Genomic DNA, 20,700 nt, shown 5'->3' with positions numbered 1-20,700 from the left:
GCCAAGTCTGGACTACAAACATGGTCATGGATCGTTAGAGAATTTAATATAAATAAACCTCATATTTAAGAAAATGATTAAATACTTTAATAAACATTTCTTCAACCACATAACAATATTTTTAATTTTTTTTTTTTTTGGCTAAAATGAATTTTTAACCTTACATAGCTAACTGTGATATGGAAAGGTTGTTGTCTTAGCTAAAGCCACAGTTTGATTAGTTATTTGAAGAAAATCTTATTTGAAAAAATACCAAACATATTGAAGAAGAAAAAAATATATAATTTTATACTAATTACTTTTGATAAAGGTGCTAAAATCTTTTAGAAAAATTATGTAATAAATATGTATGTATTGTATTGATAACTAAGTACAGCTTCGTAAGGCTGTTAGAATTTTAAATTTGAGCCTGATTTGAGCTGATTAGAGCCTCATAACATGGCAATCAATTTAATAAGCAGTATAAAATGGTATGGTATGCCAATATTCCACAAACAGCTTGATAAAAAGAAACGCCAGCAGAATCTACAAATAAAAAAATACAAATAGTCAAGAGTATTTTTGCGTTGGTCTTATAAAAAAAATTAAGAAATTAAGATTAAGAATTAATTAGCAAAGTGGTTAAATATCGAATTTAGAATGTACTACGCAGTTAATACTTTTTTTAATTTTAAAATTCTTATTAGTTTTATCAAATGCTGGACATTTAAAAAAATATCTTCTTTTCAAAAATTGACTTCTGATCCATAGAATAAAGTAAAACTTCGGATTACAATATAAAACAAAATTGAAAATATTAACTGGTGTAGGGTACTTCTGTATGTATTAAATGATTATATCACAGACATAAATGGCAGTTTGTTAGTTCAGACTTCCTTAGCAGCAATGTGTGTGTGTAAGTGTGCACAAAACGCTTGATATGCAATAGAGATTGAAATAGTAATTTTCCAAAGTAGTTTGGCTGGTCGTCTATAAACATTTCTTTGTACAAAAAGGATTATAAAGAAACTTCAAGATATTATTATATATGTATAGAGTTACGTAAATATCATAAATATTTGCATAAACACCCTATTTCTTTGTACAAAAAGGATTATAAAGAAACTTCAAGATATTATTATATATGTATAGAGTTACGTAAATATCATAAATATTTGCATAAACACCCTATACACTCTATAGTGCCATATATGTATACAGTCTTAAGTATTATTTCATAATTTTCGAAGGAATAATATTTATATTCAATAAAAACGATTTAGTTTAAAATCTAAAGAAACCCATTAAACAGCAGATCTATGCAGCAACATGACTTGTCTGCAATTCGTTAACAACTGCAGGGCAACAAATCGTCGGTGTTTGGCAATTTACTACTGATTTAAGTAAGAGAAAAAGTGACAACACACGTGCTTCTTGGCAGGTCTTCAGGTTCTTCGTATTACTTATTTAGTTGTTTTAGTTTCTTCTTTCCTAACTAACTAAAGAACACCCACATTTCAATAGATATGAATTGTTCTGCTTGATACATGTGGCAGAATGTTTATAAACATACATCTATCAAAGATATTTAAGTTTGTATTGTTAAGAAGAAAATTGAATTCTTTTATATTTTCAAGGAAATATATGTAAAAGATGAAGAATAAAACTAGAAGTCATTGAAGGGTATAAAGAGAAGAGACATTGAATTCGCACACCCAAGAGAGTTTTGCGGAAATATCTATGCGAGTAAAGTGTAACAAATGCTATTTTGTATACAAGCACAACAGGTTGTCCATTGATGTATACTTTTGCTTTATAGTGTTTTTAAGATGTAGTGGCCACAGGTAGATAGATTTTGGTACAAATTTCAAATTGTTTTCAAACATTTGTGTAAAGTGAACTAAAGAAAGTGCTCATGTGCTGGGTATTTATGGTTATGACTTATTAAATGTTTGACTTATGGTTGAGTTAAATTTCTTTCTATTGTGTGAGACCACCAATGATGAGTTTCTATAGATTTCAGTTTTGGCATTTTTGCTTAGAACATTTCTAAGAAGTATTGGATTAGAAGGTGTTGAAACAAAAGCCAACATTTTGGTTTTGACATCATAAATTTCTTGGTTTTTTATCTTGTGAAATAATTGAGTTCTTTGTTTTTCAAAGCAGCAATATTGGCAAAATAGAATTTTCTTAATAGCAACGAATGTAGATATAAATATTTACATCCCCTAGATATCATAAAATGACCACACGTGGTGATGAAAAAAAAAACTAAAAAAACTGAGGTAAAATTAGTTGGCCAAAATGTTTATTTGAAATTCAATCAGTTGGTGGCATTAACCATGTTGTTAGCAAAATAATAAGCAAACAAATAAAAAATGAGAAGAAGTCCATGACGCAGAACTAATCGTATTGTCAGCACATTGTTGTTTTGTAAATATTTGACATTTTATTTCAACTTTTCAATTCTTACACAAATTTGTGGGTGTTCGTTCTTTAAGCCGAACATCTTAACAGTAAAATATTAATCTCTAAGAAAGTTGTAAAAATTGGTTTAAGTTTAGATTACAAAGAAATTATTGTTTATTTAAAAGCGGTGTAGGTTTGATTCCCTTATTTTGCCAACTAATTTATAAATAAATTTTAAATACACTTAACAAAAATCAATTGAAATCCGTAGAAAATTCTACATTACTGGATAAAATGCTGAAACTTACTTTTTTTCTCTAGTGTATCCGATTTTTTTCTTAATATTTTTTTTTCATTTGTATATTTTAGTGATATTTTTGCAACATTGTTAAGGAACTTTTGTTAAACAGAAAATACACAAAGAAAAACAATCAAATTCAAGTTTATTGGTTTAACAATTGGCATGGCATGTCATGTTAAAATAAAAATCTGTTCTCTTCCCACACTCAAAAGTTCTACAAAAGAAGGCCCAGCAATACAACAAGGTACTTTAGTTTTTTTATTCTTTTTTTTAGATATTTTTGGCTTACATTCATGTAAAAATATACATACGTACACACGTATGTGTGAACATTTGTTACATTTATATGAATATATATATGTATAGGTGGACGATTTTTAAATGAAATTTAAAACTTAAACATTGACTCGTTTTATTGGTCACTAAACACTGCATGATATCTGCTGATATCATGGTGAATTAAAGAGTTTTTCAAGTTGTCATCGCTTTAGAGGAAAAACACACACTTATAACAATTCAAGGCTTAAGCACCTACCGACTGCTCCTTTTCGAGCAAGAAGGCCAGTCCTATCAACAATAATCATTATTAGTTACTCGAGGTAATACATTTAAAACAAAAAAACGACGACTAGTGAAGACAGACTGGCAGGCGGATTGCCGGACAGACAGATGGGCAGAAATACAAACCAAAGAATGGATAAATGGACACAAGAACATTTTTAACATTGCGTTTAAATATTTTTTACGTAATTTTAGTTGATTTGTTTGTTAGTCTACGTAATTGAGTGGTCATATAAGAAAACATGTCACATAGTCCGGCCAAACAGCCAACCAACCATTCCTTAAAGCAACCCGCACCAATCTCTTAACAATCCAACCCAAAAATAGCATGAATAAACATTTGCCACAAATAAACAGCAAAGATACGACAAAAACCTTAAACTAAAATGGTCAGTCAATGTTTATAACAAACCAAAAGAAAACCAAACCAAATAAACTAAATATGCTTACAATTTATTTGCATTACGTGCAGCATACATGATGCACGCAATCTCCTTTAATGTTGTTAATACAAACACAACAGCAACACAAATAATAACAAAACCTAACCCAGTCTTCGTCATCATCATCATCGCTAGACATAAAACATTGAACAGTTTGCGTTTTTTTCTGGTTCGTTGTTTTGGACACAACTACAACAAAACAGAAAAAGGATCAAATTTCATTATTCACTTTATTTTTTTTATATCTTTAAACTGAAGTAGCAGTAAGTACCTTTGCGGCTAACAGTCCATTACAAATGGGGAGGAGAAAATAAAGCACTTTGCACACAACTAGATTAAGTGCTTATATCAAAACTGACCATGTTTAACGTTACAATGAAATAAAATCACAACATGCACAACAACTGCCCAACAATAAGGAATTCAGATTAATCCTTTAAAGTCTAGAATTTCATCTAGAACCATATTACAATTAGCAAATAAATGTCAACCTTCTATTTTGAGATTTTTAATTGTATGTATTTCACTAAAACTTCTATTTAAAATTACTTTAAATTATATCCTAAAATACTGATACATACATATGTATGTTATATGTACATATGTAGTTGTGTATAAATATATAGGGTGTCCGTGGACCGCTTTTTTGTAGAAATTAGCGTAAGTTTGGGAAAAGATTCGTATAACTGTATTAAAGACGAGAAAATTAAGATTTTTTTGAAAAGGTTCTCATTTCTCACCAGCGATTAAAAATGTTGACCTCAGTACAATATGTTCAAGAAATCTATGCAATCTTTTCGAAAGGGGTGTCAGAAATTCCATAATTTTAAGCTTATCTTGAAAAAAATATTGAAACAGTATTTCTGAACCACAAACCGACTAAAAAGTCTAAAAATTTCTGAAATGGTCCAAACCAAAAGCCAAACAAGTGTTTAAATAATCATTCCTCGGGACACCCTAATAAGATGTTTTTATAATACAACTATAATGTAGTTTTTTAAGCCACACACCACCATTGAAATTGAATTATTTTACAAAAAAAAAAAGAATCAAGAAAATCTTGTTCTTTTGAAATAGAAATCATGATCGCAGCAGAAATTAATCTGTAACAAACGCTACTTTAAGCTTTAAAGCTGTCATTTTAATACCGGCTACTACTGATTAATTTTTAAATATCTTCTGATATAAAAGAAGTTACCATTGACACAGCTTTTGAGAAGTCAGATTAAGGCTGCTACTAGTGTTTCATATTTGTCTCTACAAAAAAATTTAAAGATTTCAAAAAAAGAAATTTCTATTTAAATTTGAAATTTGATGAAAAGTGAAATAGGCAAACTAACTATTATTTATAAATAAAATACATGCATGTATGTATGTAGTTGTGGCAAGTTTTAGTTAAACCTGAGAAAATCTTTAACTATATAAAGATGTATTTGTTATTTTGGAAATCTTTGGTTTTCAAAACGGAAAACAAAGTTAAGATCTTAAACAGTTAATATGTAGCTGACAGACATTATTATTTCTTCACGTATGAGTCACATCATGAATTAATTTGTTTTTCTTATTATACATTTTTTTTAATCATAAAGTAAAATGTTAACAAGTTAAACATTTAAAATACTTTAAATAAGCCGCTTGTCTTTTGATGGCTGCTGCTTGGCCTTTAACCAGCGACAGTGGAACAATGGATATGTTCTACTCCTTTCCGAATGCAACAAAAAAAAAACAAACGAAGAACAAAGACAAAACCTCAAAGTTGAAAGAAGTAAAAAAAAAGAAGGTGACGAAAAAATAATTTCATTAACACCCGTGGTAACTTAAGCTCGTTAAACAGCTTCTTATGCCTATTAACTGGGCACTGACCATGTCAGTTTTAGTTTCAGTTCATTTCAGTTTGTGCTATTGGTGGTTGCCTGCTTATAGCTGTTCAGTTGCTCGGTTAGTTGCTTAGTTAGTCAGCCGGTCGTTCAGTCCATTGGTTGGTTGGTTAGTTGGACGTTTTTAATCTACACATAGTTAGCATGTCAACGTTGGTAAACATTTTTATTTAAGTATTGCTCATAAATTTCAAAAAATATATAAATTTTTTAAACGGATTTTCATACATTATACCTTTTTTTCATATAACTGATGACATAAGCGGCATGTGCATGTATCGGCATGCATAAATGCATTCAACAAGCAACAGCAACCAACTTACCAACCAGCCAGCTATGGATCCATTCATTCATTCATTTATTCATCCATAAGCTAAGTATTGTTGTAAGTTGATGTTTTATTTAAAATAATGTTGCCTCATTTGCTTGTGTCATACGTTCGTTCGGTATAGAATTTCCATAAAAAATCACAGACAAACAAATCTTTACATTTAAAAAATACTCGCAGCACGGTTTCATAATTCCAAAGTACTATGAGCTCCTATGTATAAATAATGACAACATTTTCTACTCTTTGTTAGATTTTATTGCATTATTCTTAATAAATAACTAAATACACACATATGCATGTATTGTATGTATGTATTTACTAATAGGTATGTAAATTAAATGAGAAATCTAAAAATATGTAAATTAGTTAAAGATTATTAAAAAATTCAAATAAATTAAGCTTAACATCGAATTGTTTGCACTTGGAGTAAAATAAAGACATTATTTAATCGTGCTACTTTTGAAGGAATTACTTAGAAGCAAATCAAGGTTGAAAATTTCGATTGGACGAATGTTGGTTTACACTATGAACAGTGAAACAATTTTTGTTTATTTCGCATAAAATATCGTTATGATTTAGAAGGTATTAGAAATTAATTCCGATGTGCACTAAAATATTGATTTCATTCACCGAATGAGATCAATATTTATGTTAAATTTAAAAATACTAGTATCTCGACAAAAAAAGAACAACAAAAATTGTTGCTTATAATATTAGTAAATCGACACCTAAGATAGAACTTAAAATTACTTTTTAACAAAATTATGTACATTTATTAACTGATGTGTAAAATTTTTGTAGAAAAACATTGATGGTCCTAAATATGAGATTTAACACAAGCTAGAACAATGTAAAGGCAATTATTTTAGAATTTACAAGGAAATCATGTCTCATAATTTTAAGAAAATTACACTGCAGTTGCCACCAACTAAACACATCCTTACTACGACATTTACACAACCACTAACAAAACAGATTAACAAAAAATACATACACATTTGCATTCAAATGCAACCCTTTAGACACTGGGCTCTAGCTATAAAAGCTTGTGGAAAAATATAAACAAAATTTTTTTGCCTTTTTATGTTTTTTGTTTTGTTGTTGCAAGTATAACTATTTGGAAAGCTAAAGGAAATTCCGTGGCAAAACAACACTCTACAACAAAGAGCAACAGGCATCATTCGCATATTTGAAACATGTACTTGGTACATGCGAATGCAGGCTTTTTATACACACACATATTCTATATGTACGTAGAATGTTGTTGGGTGTATGTGCAACACTTACCTACGGCATAACAGCAGTATTAACAAAACTGACAAAAATAAGCTCGGAAAATATGCCATGCAATCGTTACATAGACGAAAAAATTATCAAAGAAACTAAAATTGCAGCATAAAATTATGAAGCCAACAGCGGCTGCAGCAATAGTACCCTCAATTTAAAAAACTAGGCAGGCAAGGAAGAAGTAAACGTAGAAAAATAATATGAGTAGAAAAAAGTGTTGAACTTAACACAACCACACACCGCGTGCCTAAATGAACCGCACAATCCGGCACTACAGGCACTATTAGTAGAAAATACGTAACGAAATATGTTCAAGAACCCGCGAAATTTTAAATAGACGAGGAGGCAGGCAGAGAGTTCTTAGACACGATATTAAAGCAAATGATGTGGTAGGAAGACAGCAGCGGCAGATGCAACGGCAGCAAACTATAAAGATGATGATGATGGTGATGACGACGATTTTCATGTTTTTGCAAATAACAAGCAAACGAGCAAACGAGTAAATATTGATTTAATGAGGTGCGATAAAATGCATCTACTCATACATACACAAATATATGTATTTATACGAATATGTACATGTCCGTGTGTATGTTTATGGCTTACAAGTACAATCATGCAGCCTGATTACATTTTGGTATGCTAAGTTTATCATCCAAACAAACAATCATGCTCCTAACTCACAACTTGTTGTTGCGGTTCTAAGATCGTTCTGTCGTGGTTGTAGCTGGTGTTGTTTTTGTTGTTGCTGCTGCAATTGCTGTTGTTTCTATTTCATAGACTATAAATGACATGCTCTAGGCATGCATGAGTGCTAAAATGAAAATTGATATAAACATTTTCATTAAAGCGTAGGAATGTGTTAAGCATAACAACTAGCAGCAACACAAACTACTTGCAACAGCTACGACAGGAAAAATAAAATAATATTACAAAAGAAACAAAACCAATATGAACAAATCTCGCAGCAGCTTTAACAGCGGTATTTTTTCTAACATCTTAAGAGAGCAACAAAAAAAACAAAGAACACATAACACAAGTATGTGTCTTAAGTCTTTTGTTTTGTAATACATTTCATTCGTTCGTTTCGTATGTTTGTGGCAAATGAAAAATAATTTTTGTTTTGTTTTTTCCTAAATCTGAACAACAACAGCAGCACCAACTCAGTATTTTTAACAACAACAAAAATTTGCATGCTTAGAAATGTTTAACTAAAATCAACCACTCGCCTCATGCCCACAAACAAAGAAAAACTAAACAACTCACCAGACATATAACTTAATAAACGTATTTATGCTAAACAATAAGTCGAATTTAAAATACACTTCACTATTAGGAAAAAATAGATAAATTACTTTGTGAGATGCACAAATATTTGTAGATTTCGAAAAGCGGCTTTAATATTCTGCAAACATACATTAGCATGTACTCAAATGTCTTTAAAAAATCTGTGGCAAACAGTTTAATAAACCAAGCCATTAGCCAACTATCATACACTTGCAAATAAAATAATAAGAAAATAATGTTTAAAACAAAAGAGGGAAACTATGCGTTACAACTATTTTGAAATAGATTCAAAGCAAACAAAAGCTAATGTTGCAACACGGAAAAGCAATCTAATGCCGTTTTTATGTTGCACAAACTATGTTTCAAGTAGCATCACGATCGACACGTTATAAAGACAGCAGCAGCATTTTATGCTGGAAAAAAATCATACAATAGTTTTTTCTGCTTTATTCACTCTTGCCACTAAAATGCAGAAGTCTTGGCGCAACAAATTAGCGTGAAGGCGCAAATCGCAGCGCGAAGCTGTGAATGTTAAAATAACTTACACTTTAAAATACTCGTTCGTACACACACACAAACGTGGCAATGCTATAGCTACTTGCACTATGCGGTAACAAAATTTAAAAACTCTAGCAACAACAAGAAGAACAAAAGCAAAAAATACAATAATTGTAATAATAAACAGGCGTTGGTTTGATGCAGTTATGTTATGATTACAGCAGCTATTTCTTTGCCAAGTGCTTGTTAAACCTTACAAAATGTTAACACAACACGATATACACACTAAGGAGTGAGATCGAAAAATTCTTAACACACATTTTTCATTACATTTTTCAACCAAAGTATTATTTGATTTTTTTTTGATCAAGTTACCTTTGAAAAACATGTCAGTTATTATGTGTAATGTCAATTATATTAATTTTTTTGTTAATCTGATTAAAATGAGTGACCAGAAAAAAGTGCGTACTGAAATTATTAAATATTTTCAACTAAACCCAACTTGGTCTTACAAAAAGTTGGCAAAGCATACAAAGGTCTGCCGTCAAACTGTTTCCAATGTTATTAAACAGTACCGGGAGAACTTGTCAGTTGATAGAAAACCTGGTTCAGGTAGAAGGAATGGTCCACATGATGTTTCTAAAGCCAAAAAATAGAACGCATTTTCAAAAGAGCTCCCAACACATCCGGTAGGATAGCAGCTCGGTTAGCTCAGTGCTCGGACTATTTGGTACGAAAAGTTAAAGCTAATGCAGGTTTAAAAACATACAAGGCTTAAAAAGTTCCTGACAGGAACGCTGCTAAAAATTTAGAGGCCAAAAACAGAGCACGGAAATTGAAGTCAAGTTTTATAAAAAAATATTCTTGCTGCATAATGGATGACGAAACGTATGTTCTGGCAGATTTTTCGCAACTTCCAGGTCAAAAGTTTTATGTTGCTGATGCTCGAGGGAATGTTGAAGAAAAGTTTAGGACCCAAAAGCAGACAAAATTTCCCAGAAGTTCTTGGTATGGCAAGCAATATGCAGTTGCGGCAAAAGAAGCCAATCATTTGTTACAACGGGCTCTATAAATGCCGAAATTTACATCAAGGAATGTTTACAAAAAAGGCTGCTTCCATTCATAAGACTTCATAATGTGTCCACTTATTTTTGGCCTGACTTGGCATCCTGTCACTATGGTAAACAAGCCCTTGAGTGGTACAAGAACAATAATGTGGTATTTGTACCAAGAGAGGCAAATCCTCCAAACTGCCCGGAGCTAAGGCCAGTGGAGAGATATTGGGCTCTTGTTAAAAGAGAATTGAAGAGTACAAAAAAGGTGTCCAAAAGTGTGGTAGATTTTAAACGGAGATGGACTACATGTTCGAGCAAAGTGACAGAAAGCACTACAAAAACGTTAATGGAAGGGTTTCGGAAAAGGGTTCAAAATTTCATCACTAGTGATTAAAACTATAAAAATATTTTTTTTTTTTTGTAAATTGTAATAATAATTTGAATCAAATAAAAAAAATAAAGCTGTAAGTTTAGTGGTTTCTTTTTTATAAACATATATGTATGTTAAGAATTTTTCGATCTCACTCCTTACTTATTGCTGCTTCTGCTCGTGTTGCACAATTACAACGTCAACAATAACAGCAGCAACTGCAACAACAATGTGACGATAAAGAAAACTAAACTAAACATCAACCACACAGCAGCAAGAAGAATAACAAAAAATAAAAAAACAGCAACATCTTTTGCTTTAAACGGTTGCTAGTTTGCTGTTATAAACTGTCGATATTCTTTCTATCAGCGCATTATTATTATTATTGTTGTTTGCTACAACTATTTAGTGTTTATTGGATTTTGTCTATCGATTCGTTGCTGCATTTATCCATCTTCGGAGTAGTTACACGTTCTAAAGTCTTAAACCGAAAAAGGACATCTAATCCAATATATATAATTTTAACATAACGTCAACAATATTAAGAAATATAACAACTAACAGTATACAATTGATTTAAATACAACAATTAACTATCAGTTACGTCGTCATGTAACATGTAATATTTGTAAAATTTTCAAATATAAAAAAGGTCCTTTTAGTTTTAAGTTATTTACTGTTGTATTTCAACTTTAAATATACACGTGTAAATGAAAACCATAGTCGTAAAAATTGTAAGTACGAATTTTACATCACTATTTGTAGTTGCAGTTAATACAATTCTTCACAAAATTTTCTTGACTCTTGATTTCCTGTTTAAGCTTTATAAATTGTGGTCTAGTAGCTAACTGTTGGCAAATGCCATCATCACGTTTGGGGAAAAGTGGCTTTACTCATGCACACATACTTCTTGGGTAATTTCTTTTATGCCAGATCGGCCATGGTAATGGTTAGAGTACGGCGTTTTTTGGTGGCACGATACACATGTGAACAATTGTACAGTGTCAACAAGTGTTAATTCTAATTTATTTGATTTTATATGACCAAAATAATCGATTAATATTTTATGGACATTGTTATACTAAATATCGTTTTATATCGATTGCAAAATATCTCAACAGAAAGAGGAAGTGATGTGAAAATTTTAAAATAACATATTTGATGGCAATACAATAACTACAAATTGAGTAATTGTCTGCAAACTTTAATCCACAAAAAAACACAACTGTTAACAATTTTTGTGCATAAAAAAACGTATAAAAATATTTCATAACCGAAAATATTTATATGAATGCAATTATTTTTTGAGTTTTAACAAAATGTCTTTCATAATCAAAAAATCTTGAACAGCTAAAGAAATACAAAAAAACATATGCAACAATTGTGCAACAATATGTGGCACTCACCAAACAAGCAAATGTCTAAGATTGACCATACAACAATATGACTAACACTAGAGAAACCAGAGTTCAGATAAACTTAACACCAAACAACAGCAACGACAGCGACGACAGCGACGACGACAACAACACCTTCAACAACAATAGCAATCAACTATAATGCTATAAAAAAGAGTAGGCAACAAAGGTGTCAACATGACAACAGCAACATATTGTTTAACAAAACAAAAAATTAACGAACAAACTTTAGCGGAGAAAAAAAACTAAATTTTTTATACAATAAATAAATGGAAAAGTGCTTTGGAAATGAACCGTTAAATATTTAATACAATTTATTATAAATTATAATAAATTATCATTAAAACAAAAGACTTAAGCGTCTTTTCGTTAGTGGTGTTTGTTGTGGTGTAAAATTGTCGTTGTCTGGTAAACAAAAGACTTAAGACACATACTTCATTTAATTTGTACAATTTATTTCAACTTATTTTTTAACAACTTTTACAAGTCTAAATTCACAAAAAAAACAACATTGAGCAGCAACCAAGAAAAAGATAACAACAAATGCAATTCTATTGAATTCCTTTTCTTATTTATTTTATTTTAGATTTTTTGCTTAAATTTTTTGCTGTTTAAAGAAATGAAAATTACACTTCTAAGAAAACAATTTCTAAGCAATTTTTGCTCATGAAATTGTCATTTAACTAATCGTCTTCACCATAAATAACCATAAAACGTTTTTAGTATAAAAGAAGTTAAAGTGTCAATTATAATGAATGCCCTGACAATTTAAAGCCATCGATAGTGTCAACTTAAAACCAGCAACAAATACAAACAGAAATGGCCACAATAAAAACTTGTTAAACAGCGGCATTCTAAGAGACAATTTTACTTTTCTTTTAAAGCTCTAACTGCAACAGCTTTAAGATCCAGCTAAAGAAGTTCAGTCCAGTCAAGTCCAAAAACCAAGTTAAAGGTGTTTAAAATGCCATGACATTTTTCAAAATGGAATTTCGTTCTTTCTTTCGTTTTCTTTACATTTTCAAAGCACACATGCAATATACAAACATACTACAACCTCCAACGGATGGACGGAATCTGGCTGCCTCATTTGTAAATAACACTTCACATCTACACACGTACATATGTATGTATTAGTATCTTATAAACCAAAAGGTGCTAAAGTGCTAAAATACATATGAAAATACTTAAAATCTTGTACTTTTACCGACCTTGAATTTTTGTCAAAGTTGACAATTTACCAGAGAATAGGATTTATTGCTTGCAATGCTTTGCAAAACATTTAATACACCGAGTACAGAGTATGGAAATGACCATTTGCAAAATAAGGATTTGCAAAATAAAAATAAGGAAAAATAAACATTAAAAATGGGAAGTATACCTTACTAGCATACAAATGGCAAATATAAATATGCGATATTAAATAAAATATAACTATTTTTATAGGTTTTAAAACAAGCTTCAAAATGGCCAGAAATGTAATTTTAATTGGAACTGCAATATTTTTGAGCATTGGAATTCAATAGGAGCTATTTAATAAAAATTAAAGGATTAATAATTTGAGCAACCGAAACATGGGATACTATCTCCCAAGCCTTCAAATGGCTACCATTACCATTCTCTTTATATGTGCTGACAGTTTGGACAATACTCATTCATTCTCGTCTGTTTACATGTTTGGTCATGATGATGACGACGACGACGAAGGCGACGAACGACAACGATGGAGAAGCCATAGCCATTGTAAAATCTACTATAATTATTTTTCAACAAAAATACAATTTTATAGTTTTTTTTTTTTTTTGGTTTGGTTCATTTCTTGTTCTCTATAAAGATTAATACAAGGTGTTACAAAAAAGATTGGATTTTCGAATTATTTTTAGTTTAGTTTTTTTTTTCTTCAGTTTTGCATGATTGTTTATGCATTAAAAATATATATGCAAAAGAAAACTAAAAAGACAAAGAACATGTATAAAATTGCAGATAATTGAATAAAATTATGCAAAAGAAACAAACTTGATTTAAAGTTCTTTTCCCTTAATTGTACATCTCTTTGGAACATTTATGCGAATAAAAATGTTCCACCTATGCCTGAGCAAAACGAAAATGCTTTAAATAACAAACACGCAAATCTTTTCATTAAACATCATTAATTTTTTCTTTTATATTATTATCTTTAATAATTCATTTAGTATTTGGTGTTTTACTTTTTTACGCTAAATGAAAAATGTTGTCTTAGATTTGCTCTGAATGGGAGAAAAATCTCAATTACATTTTTATACAAATCTTTAATTAAGAACCGTTTAATATTTGTGTTATCTACTATTACACATGAGAATAATAATTAAACGTCAGACTAAAGCATGCGCCGTTACACTTACAGAAAAAATTATATTTAATTTCTAAATGGTTTTAGTTATAAAAATATAAGAAAACAAAAAACTGAACTTACCATTCAAATGCAAGAGCTTTTCCTAAAAATAGAAAAAATATTTCTTATTAGTTTAGTTAAAAAAGCAAATATTAAAGTACGAATTTATTTATAATGCAAGAAAATTAAACAAAAAATACATTTGAACAATTTTATAACAGAAATAAATTTCTGAACTTTTTATTTAAAAAAATTTAAGAAAAATTATAACATCAAACATTTCCTTTTAACACTCATTTTCTTTTGGTGTATTAATGAAAAAATATAAAGTATATTTTTATATAAGTTTTTTTTCATTTTCATTTCACTAGTATTTCAAGGAAATGTTTCCACCACATCGTAATTCTTAATCATTTTAATTATCGCCAACTTGAGTATTTTTTTTTTTTCTTTTTTCAAACTTCAACAACATACATGATTCATTTAACTATTCATTCATACATGTATCCACAAGTATAGTTGCACAAAAACACTTGCTTCTTTATAGTAAAGAATACAAATGAATCTGCTCTTAAAGTTCTATCATTAGATCAACAAAAACATTAGTTACAGTAGTAAACAGCATAAAAGAGCAGTTTTCAGTTTAAGTTATCCCCAAAAGAAAATTCTAAACAAATATGAATTGTGATATAATTGATTAAGTTTAACGAACGAAAATTGCAAAAAAAAATTTGCTTCAATTAAAAGCGAAATGTTAACAAGTAGTTAAATCTTATATTAGATAAGATAAAATAAGATTGATGTCCTGTACGAACTCAGTGTTTCGGAAAGAACAAACATTAAAATAAAATGTGACATACAGTGGCTTTTAGGTTAGTTGCAGATCAGTTTCATTTAAATTTCAATTTTATTTTCCCAATAATAATGTTCGTATATATGTATAATTATTTTTTGCTTTTTCTTTGACTGATCATCTGATTTTAAAAATATATACAAACATATATAAAATCATTATTTCAACAGCATCATCTATAAAACTGATTAATACTATTTTCAACCGATCATTAAGATCATTAAATATAAACGATCTTCAGTATGCATTTTATGTATTCACTTTTTCCTTTACCTACATGTTGTTGTTTTCTTTACAGACATACAAAAACAAAAAATACCAACAAAAAACTCTTGATGATCAATTATAGATTAAAATCTTAATGTCATATTAAATGACAATTTCTACCAAAGTGGAAGTCATAAAGAATGAAAGAATATGATCAATTATTTTTTATAGAATAGAATGGTAATGTGAGAATGTATGGGCATCATCAACTGTTTCGCCAGGAAGAGGCAATGGCAACCAGGCTTTTCTATCGGGCCAAGAATCAACATGTTGTAACATGTGTTTGAGTTGTAATTTTAATTTGTACTCGTAGTTTGAATCGTTAGAAAGACATTTTTTAAAGGAAATAATTTGATTTATTATTGAACAACAAGATAGAGAAATTAAATGAATTTAACAAGGTGATCTTGTCTTTATATAACCAACAATTGATAAATAGACAATAAACGTTGAAATCTGATACCAAGTAGACACTGAAAAATATAAAACACAAATATTTTATTGATTGGTAACAACAATAAAAGTTGTTTTAACTTTGTATAGTTAAAAAAGTATAGGTCACCGACTTAGATTTTTTTTAAAAAAAGAGTACGATTAACACCGAGAATTTCAACAATTCCGTCAATTAAACACAACAGCTTTTTTTAAGACAAGTGAAATAATTTTAAAAGGATAAACTTTTTAAAAAAAATATGAAAATATAACGCAAAATATCAAAACTAATTGTATCTTATTTACACACCATAATTGAAAACAAAACAAACAAAATTAATATTAGAAGATAAACAAATTAAACCAAATAAATTAAAGTATCAAAACAAGAACAACAATATAAAATAATAATAAAGAAGAAAACTCAAAGAAGATTTAATAAAGAACTGCCCTTAAACAGGAGTATCATCGTCATCACCATCATCAACATCTCCAGCAACACACAGTCAATGAACAGATTCAAAAGTTAATTTCCACCAACCAACACAAGCAATTAAAAGCCCTCTAAAAATAAAGGTAAGAAGGTTAAGAGGATTTTCTTCTACAAATTAAAGTGAAGAACGACAACAAACAAAATAGCAACTATAATAATAACATAAACACGAAACCATGAAAGATGTTGTTGCTTGCAGCAGACCAACGGCAGCAGTAAAAAGGGGTTTGGTAAAGAAATTAATTAAAAAATAAGAAACAACTCTTACTTTTTTCTAGTAGGTATTATACATAAATATATTTTTGTATTCATAATTAAGTAAGTTCATGCAGATGATGAAGGAGGCTACAATGAAGAAAAAGGATTCAATTTTCAAGTCTGTCTGTATGAAGAAAATTACTTAATGTTTATTACAAACAAGCTACTGCAAACATTAATTTACTTCCTACAACTATGGGGTGTAACATTTACACTCGAGGAAAATGTGTTTTTTGGTAAATATTGTTTAAAAACTAAGAGTCAATTTAAAATAAAGATTTTTAAAAATTTAATTTACTACAAACTAGCATAATTCAAATTCAAGTATTTGGAACTATTCTAAGTTTATTCGTTTTAAAAACAATATTAACATAAACGTAAAACCAAATATAATTTAAATAAAAAGCTATACTTATACAACAGAAACTGCTTTACAAATCTAGTATAATTTTTTTTTTTCAAATTCCAATATTTTTTGTTTAAAAATTGTTGAAGAAGTAATAAAATTATAATATTTTTAATTTTAATAAATAAAATTTTATGAATTTTTTTGCATGAGTGTATAGACAGTCTGTGTGTAGTTAAAATAGTCTCTTAAAAATTCTTTTGTTAATATTTTCATTGTTGTTATTGCTAATGTTGTTACTGTTTGAATAAACTATTAGCGTGTAATTTGCAGTTTATGTTTAAATATAACGCATGTTGTTAGTTGCTAATACTAACACTCATGTCTGTCGTTTTAAAGTTTCCTCTGCCAACGATGTGATAACTTTTCTTTTATTTTATTTAGTAATTATGTACATACATACACATCTACAAAATAGAGTATCCCAGCAAACAAAAAGAAAAAAAGCATTTGTTTTTAATTTTCAAATATTGCTGTATGCATACGAGTATAGCCAATGAAAACCTTGCAAGTGGGTTGTTGGGTAACTAGTAGTTTGCAAACATTTTACTAATTGCATTGGCTGTAGGGTATTATACACTCTTAAAAATATTTATTTGGCTGTGTTGCAAATATGTAGGCAATGAATAAATTGTTTTTATGCCAATGTTGTTGTTGTTGCTGTTTAAGTGGTATTACGTTTTAAAAAACAAATAATACACTCTCACACAACAACACAACAACAACAAAAAAGACACACAAAAGGACAGACAGACTTAAAGCATCATCAACAGCAATAACAAAAAGTAAATAAAGATTGCAACAAAATAACGCCAGAGGCAGTGCACTGATAACATCGATAACATGTAGCACATACTCAAAGAAACCAAGAACAACATATAGTAATACTTAATCATAGTACATATATACATACCTACTTACACTTGTGTAGATACATATACACATATTTATTAACAGTTTCCCTACTTGATTCTACATCAGTTGTTTGGTTTCTTTTGCATTTGCTATTGTTGTTATAGTTGCTATCTACAACTCTTTACTTTTAAGAAGCAGCAGAATCAGATTCAGCATCAGAATCAACATCAGCAACAACAGTCAAAAGAAAGATTTCCGTGCAAACCGCACTTTTAAAATGATGGCTTGCTTCGCCCGCAAAAGCAACAACAACAACAACACATCGTCAGTAAAAGTAAAAGAGGAAGTATCACAACTTTTGTTAAATAAACAAGTGTAAGCGGCATTGTACTCATTAACGCTTTATACAGCAACAAGAACGGCAACAGCAGCAACTCACATAATATACAGTAGCAATGACAATTTTAAATATATAAAAATATTTGATCCAACTTAAAAATGTAAAACGATAAAATGTTTTTAAAAGTCTGTTTGCAAGTTATATTTCCGGTCAAAATTGTATATAGACGAGAACGCAAAGATAATACGAATGAAAATTTTGCCTGCCGTATGGCTCTCTTAATCAGGGATGTATTTTTATGTAAACACAAACAAAGAAAAGAAACAGCTGTTTCCATTCTATACCAGTATACATATAGTTCATACGACTTTTATACTCCTTTTATTAAAAATACGAATAGAAATGTCTCATTGTCTAAAGTAAAGTAAATAATTTATTAAACAGTTCTTACGAAAACATGCAATTTTTATAAAATTACTAAAATAGTTTATTCTCGTGGCTGCCATCAACCAACCCACTGTACCGACATGTTTTAAATTATTTTTTTGCAAAACAGAAGCAGAAAGATCATTTACAATGTATTTAAAAACTTTATATGAGTTTTCTTATATTTACTTGTATATTCATAAGTTGCCATTGAAACCGTTTTGAAAAATTTAACAAAAACAGCAACAACAAAAACAACTAGCACTCTTATATTCACCATTGTTAATTGCTTTTTATTAAAAAGTTGTAATTTTCTGAGAAGCATTTAATTTATATTTAATATTCCTAAGAATAGATTAAATAACAAAAAGTTTAAAATATTCTCCAAAAAAAGAGAAAATAAACGTTTACAAAATATATACATATTTAAAGGATGCGTGTCATTTTAAGTGTAATGCTACAACAATGACATGTCAGCAATAAGTCAGGCATGACATATTTTTTAGCAAAAATTAAAACAAAAACATATTAATTTAATAAAACGTTTTGAAATTTGTATAAATTTTAAATTTATTCGTAATCAGTAACAACCTGTTTACACCAATATAAAAAAAATAGTAGCTACCTCTACTACCCTCACCTGTTTAGGGGGGTTTTTTTAAGACTGTTTACATGTAAATTTTAAATATTTCAAATATTATTTAAATTAACTTAATGATGAGTTTGTTGATGAATATTTTGATTAAATGAATTTCGTTTATTATTTGTTTGTTTCTTTTTCGCCGTAATGATACCCTTTATTTAGTTGGCCAAAAAACAAATAAACAATAAAACATACAAATATGTAAATAAATATAACATAGTATGTATGCAGTAAGTAACTCGTTTATAATTTAGCTTTCCGTCCGTCTGGTTAGTAAATATTGCTGCTGTTTTAGCTATTAATTTTTTTCTACTTCTCTTTTAGACTTATTTACCTTGAATATCATTAAGTTAAGACGAAATCATTAATAACAATGCTAATTGAAGCCTAAAGAGGAGAAAACGAGAAAAGAGCTGCCACTAAATTAAAATAGTATTAAATTAAATATTTACAAAAAAAGTATATAAAATACTTGTTTTAATTCTATTTGTATTGTCAGTTATTGTAAATTATTATTTTTGTTTCATTTTCTTTAATTATGAAGATTTTCCAAAAATGTTTTAATAAAATTTGTAAACTGAACTTAACTCAATTAGCAGTTATTATGAATATACAAACATACATAGTTATTGTACAGTGAGAGATTTTAAATAAATTAAATACCTCACAGACAAAATTCAATAAGGCACAAATTGTGCTAGCTAGAAAAAATATTGAGATGTTTTTTTAATTTTTATTTTAACTAAAAATATTTATAAAACTATAGTTTCTTATAGCAACCAAGTACTTGTGCTTCTTATATTGAAATATTTTACCATAATAAATTGTAACTACCCTAATATCGTATGTAAGTAAGAAAAAAAGGGGTCGTCAAGCAATGTTGTTGTTGTTTGCTGATTTTCCAAAATAATCACATAAAAGTGTAGACAGACGAAAATTTGTATTTATGTACATGTATACATGTAGCTCTGGCTCTTCTGTTAGTCAATTTGCACAACCATCACCCGGTCAGCCGCACTTTTACTTAATTAAAATTAAAATATAATAATGAAAATTAATTTACCAGAACCATATTTATAATATTAATAAAAAAAACAACCAAATTATTTTTGAACGACCAGCAAACGGCAACATACAAACCGAATTTATATTGTTGGCAAATATTATTCATAAGTTTTAAAAATATGTACTTACGTAGTTTTTTATCTTTATTGGAAAAGAGAAGCTTTGAAAAAAGAACAGTTAAGAATTTAATAAGTTTTATTTTCAAAATCAGATTTTTAATAATCTTAATTTAAAAAAACAAAAAATTGTTATATTTTTCTTTTTTAAACAAGAAAATATTTTTTTAATTACATTCTAATTTACTTTGACTACAGTCGGAAGTAAAATATTCTTCTCACACAACAAATGATCAAATTCACAAAAAAAATATCAATAATAATTTTTAGTCACAATATTTAAAACTTTTTCTGAAAGTAAATAAATTATTTTCAATTATTTTTTAGTTGTTTCTTGTTTGTTTATAAATTATATAGGT

The 20,700-nt window shown here is 28.9% G+C and overlaps 1 long non-coding RNA gene across 1 annotated transcript in view; it reads right to left on the bottom strand.

Annotated features, from left to right (window-relative positions):
• Positions 1-409: 409 nt before the first annotated feature.
• LOC124420316 overlaps positions 410-20,700 on the bottom strand; it is a 42,008-nt gene continuing 21,717 nt past the window's right edge. The window contains exons 2-3 of the long non-coding RNA XR_006941115.1: positions 14,269-14,290; positions 410-525 (exon numbers count right to left, since the gene is read on the bottom strand). This is a non-coding gene — a long non-coding RNA (uncharacterized LOC124420316). The remainder of the gene's footprint in view (positions 526-14,268; positions 14,291-20,700) is intronic.

The sequence above is a fragment of the Lucilia cuprina genome, chromosome 5 (genome assembly GCF_022045245.1).
Source record: "Lucilia cuprina isolate Lc7/37 chromosome 5, ASM2204524v1, whole genome shotgun sequence".
Classification (NCBI taxonomy): domain Eukaryota; kingdom Metazoa; phylum Arthropoda; class Insecta; order Diptera; family Calliphoridae; genus Lucilia; species Lucilia cuprina.
Note: the sequence above shows the minus strand (reverse complement) of the source record. Positions and strands in the feature narration are given on the sequence as shown.